Below are 4,566 nucleotides of genomic sequence, written 5' to 3' on the forward strand. Positions count from 1 at the left end.
TTATTATCATGGAGAAAATCACACAGCTGGTCTGCGACTACTTTCTCAAGGATCTTTGACAGAAAGGGAAGATTAGATATTGGTCTATAGTTGGCTAACACCTCTGGATCCAGGGTGGGCTTTTTTAGTAGAGGTTTAATTACAGCTACCTTAAGACTGTGGTACATAGCCTGTTAATAAGGATATATTGATCATATCTAATATATGAGTGTTAACTAAAGGTAAGACAGTAAAGGTAAGTCTCCTGACCATTTCATTTTTAATTCCAGCCAGGACAAAACAGGAGGGTTTTTTTGTGTTCACTGAAAAGTAAAGATTTGTTAAAGATTTGTTATCAAACTGCTTGTGGTTTCCCACTTCACGCATGTTGTGGTCAACACAAGCCTGGTCTTAATACTAGTAACTTTAACTGGTACACACTACATTTTGAATCTGCCATTACTGTGCCACTTCAATATTATTCAGTTTGGATCATTAGATTAGTTATATTCAAAGTATAAACGACTTGCAATCACATCCAGGTCATAAATGATAACATAGTTGTACTTTTTAATCCCAATTTTCATGAAGTGGATATTTGTTGAGGCTCATTGTTGCAAGACTATGTTATCCCTGTGCAGGTCAGGCCCAGCAGTAAGGAGGACCACCCTACACTCCGTCCATAGCGGTCCATTTTGGAGGGCCTCAATGCACAGGGCAGCGATGAGGAAACTGCACCTCATTGGGAGGTTGACATAAAAAAGTTTAAATTAAAATAGGAAAGGTTATTAGAACGTAACATAGCAGCTCCTTCACTTGCCTTCATATGAACATTAAATGTTCCTCATGACATTCAAATGTTCAGTAGTAGCTAAGGTGTTTGTATTGTATTGTATTTGTGAGGGACATTGCAAGAAACACTAACAGGTTAAAATAATATGAATCAGATGTGTTGCATACAGTTCGGGCTGCCACTAACTTATTATTTAAAAAAAAAATCAATTAATCATTGATTATTTTATTCGATTAATCAGATTTTGAAAAAAGGCACAGGATGTATTTTTGTATGACATTTCTATTGTCATAGTAGGTGATAAAACATTTTAAATACATGTAATTAAAATGCTGCCCATCTCTGCCAACAATGCATAGGCCTATATGATACAACAATATAAAAGAATACAAGTAAATATATGCTGCATATAATTTGTATTGTCCATATCAATAACCTGAAGAACTGCAGGTCTGTATAATCCAACAGAAACTAAGAGAAAACCAGGCATTCAATGGCAGCAAATAAATCGTAAGGTTACGTGTGTAACCATGGTTCTCTGAGTAGGAGGCTTCCCCTCCACCTCAGAGATATTACATATATCTGTACGGGAAACCTGATCCATCAGGGTCAGGTGTGTGGATAATTACTTTAAGACAAACCACCTGTGGAGTGGACGTGGCTATCAATCAGATCGGTTATTTAAACCCCTGTCAACCACGCCCACGTTGATATAGATCTTTGGAACGAATCCCTGAGCGGCCTCGCGCTGGAGGGGAAGCCTCCTACTCAGAGAACCATGGTTACACACGTAACCTTACGTTCTCTATTGTAAGCCTCCACCTCAGAGATATTACATATATCTCTACGGGAGAACTTTAAGACACACCGCGAAGGGACAGAGCAGCACCACCCCACACGTATGGCGTGGCTTTCGAATGAGACGTCACCGCCACCAAAGTGCTCTACAAAAAAGAAAAACCCCCGTGCGTCAAACCAACTATATACAAATGTACACTATATACACATCCCCCAAGCTAGGCAGCTCCGCAAGACGCAGGACGCTGGCGCCCCAGCCCTGGTGCAAGACACAACCAAGGGCCAGATGGCCCCGCAAGACGCAAAGGCTCAATCGGAGGGGTGGAGAGGCCACTCAGACCAGCCCCCACGAGGCTGACTGACAGGAAAAATGAAAAAGTCACTACCGCTGGGCTACCCCAAGCACCCGCTCACCGAACGAAGTGCCTGCAGCCACACTGAACTGGTAGAAGCGAGCAAATGTGGACGGGGCCGACCAGGTAGCCGCCGCACAGATCTCATCGACAGACGCATGACGCCCAAGACATAGCCATGCCCCGAGTCGAGTGCGCCCGCACTCCTGATGGGAAGGGCGCCCCAGTCCCCACATAGGCCTGCTGGATAGCCTCCACAATCCAGTGGGAAAGACGGGCCTTAGACAGTGCCTGACCCAGAAGGTCCTGCCTAAAGCACACAAACAACTGGTCAGTCCGCCTATGGACCCGCGTCCGGTGCAAATACACCCTAAGGGCCCTGACAGGGCACACAAGTGAGTGCCCGCGCTCCCCCTCTTGCGTTGGCGCAGAGTAAAGAGACCGGAGCACGACCTCCTGACCTGGCTGCGATGCAGAGAGGACCTTGGGAAGAAATGCAGGGTTGGGTCGCAGGACCACCCCTGCCCCCTCCGGCAAGAACCTGCACAGATCTTCATGTACGGAGAGAGCATGGAGCTCCCAATGTGGAGCCACCAGGATCTGCCTCACTTCATCCATGTGCACCCTCCTCAGGAGAGGCGGAAGGAGGACAAATGGGGGAAAGGCGTACATCAGGACCTGTGGCCAAGGGTGAGCAAGGGCGTCCCCTCCGAGGGGAGGATCGTCCCTCCCCAGGGAGAAGAAAAGTGGGCAGTGGGTGTTCCCCCATGACGCAAACAGGTCTACCTCGGCCCGTCTGTAACGGAGCCAAATCCCTGCTACCACCTGAGGGTGGAGTCTCCATCCGCCTGGGTCCGGTTCCCCCCTGGACAACTGATCTGCTGCACAATTCTGCACCCCCGGCACATGGACTGCCCTCAGTGAGAGAAACCTCGGGTACGCCCAAAGCCATAAGCGACGAGCCAGCTCGCAGAGGCGTGGAGAAACCAACCCTCCTTGCCTGTTGACATATGCGGCTGCCGTCACACTGTCTGTCATAACCAGCACGTGCTGGCCCCGAAGGTGTGGCAGAAAATGGCGAAGACCAAGATGGACCGCTGTCAGTTCCAACATGTTGATGTGCTGGATGGCTTGAGGACCACTCCAACGACCGCTGGCGCCGTTTCCTCTGAACACTGCGCCCCAGCCTGTCAATGAAGCATCTGTCAGGAGAAAAAAACGATGCGTTACCGGCCCTAGCACACTCCCTTTGGCGAGATTCCCGCCGTCTTCCAACCAACAGAGGGCCATCCGCAATCGTCTGGTGACAAGTACCCTGGTATCCAGGCGACTCCTGGGGCCCAACCCTAGCCCCAGTAGGCACCTTTGTACCGGCCGCATGTGCAGGAGGGCCAGTGGAACGGCCTGTACTGATGACGCCATCATACCCAAAAGACGGAGACACAGTCTCCATGTGACTCCTGCCCCCAGCCTGAAATGGGAGAGGCAAGCCCTGAGGGACAACTGCCTGTCCTGCGTCAGTGACAGGAGCGCAGCCCGAGAATCTATCACTAGGCCCAGGAACTGCGTCTGCTGTGAAGGCTCCAGTCTGCTCTTCTTCAAATTGAGCCGCAGACCGAGGTGCTCTATGTGATCCAGGAGGAAAGCCAAATGAGCCCGACACTGAGCCTGCGAGTGTGCACAAAGGAGCCAGTCGTCGAGATAATTCAGAATCTGTATTCCCTTCTGTTGCAGAGGCGACAAAACTGCCTCCATGCACCTGGTAAAGGTGCGAGGAGCCTGGGAAATTCCGAACGGCAGAACCTGGAATTCATACTGCTTGCCGTCGAAAACGAACCTGAGGAACCGCCAATGCCTCTCCCAGATCGGAATCTGAAAGTAGGCATCCATCAGATCGATGGTGACTAACCAGTCCCCTCTGTTGATGGACTGCCACACCCTCGGGACGGTCAGCATCTTGCATGGCAGACGCCTGAGATGTCTGTTGAGACCCCTGAGATCTAAAATGGGGTGTAGACTCCCATCTTTCTTGGGGACAAGAAAATAGCGGGAGTAAAAACCAACCTGCTTGTTGCCCTGAGGCACCTCCCTGATCGCTCCCTTCTCCAGCAGGGTAGAAATCTCGGCCTGGAGCACTGCCTTGTGTTCTGAGTCTACCACTGTGAAAACCGTAGGGGTCTTCGAGGTTGGCGGACGACGAACAAACTGAATACGAAACCCCTGGGTCATGGTAGCAAAACACCCAGGGGCTTGCCTGCAGTGCCCTCCAAGCCACAACCCGTGGTTGGGCTGGCTGGAGGCAGGCTGGATGTGACCCAGCGTCAGGAAGAAGACGAGGGCTGCGGGGTGCCCCTGCCTCGACTCTGCTTGCCCTTGCCTGTGGGCGCCCCTCCGCGCCCACGACACGCATTCAAGGTGACCCTCAGATCATTAGAGTACCGTAAGAAACCTCGGAGTAATATTTGATCAAGATTTGTCTTTTAATTCTCATTTAAAACAAACCTCACGGACTGCATTTTTTCATCTGCGTAATATTGCGAAAATTAGGCCTATCCTGACCCGAAAAGATGCAGAAAAATTGGTCCACGCTTTTGTTACCTCTAGGCTGGATTACTGTAACTCTCTATTATCAGGTAGCTCTAG

This window comes from Epinephelus moara, chromosome 18 (genome assembly GCF_006386435.1).
Source record: "Epinephelus moara isolate mb chromosome 18, YSFRI_EMoa_1.0, whole genome shotgun sequence".
NCBI classification, from domain to species: domain Eukaryota; kingdom Metazoa; phylum Chordata; class Actinopteri; order Perciformes; family Serranidae; genus Epinephelus; species Epinephelus moara.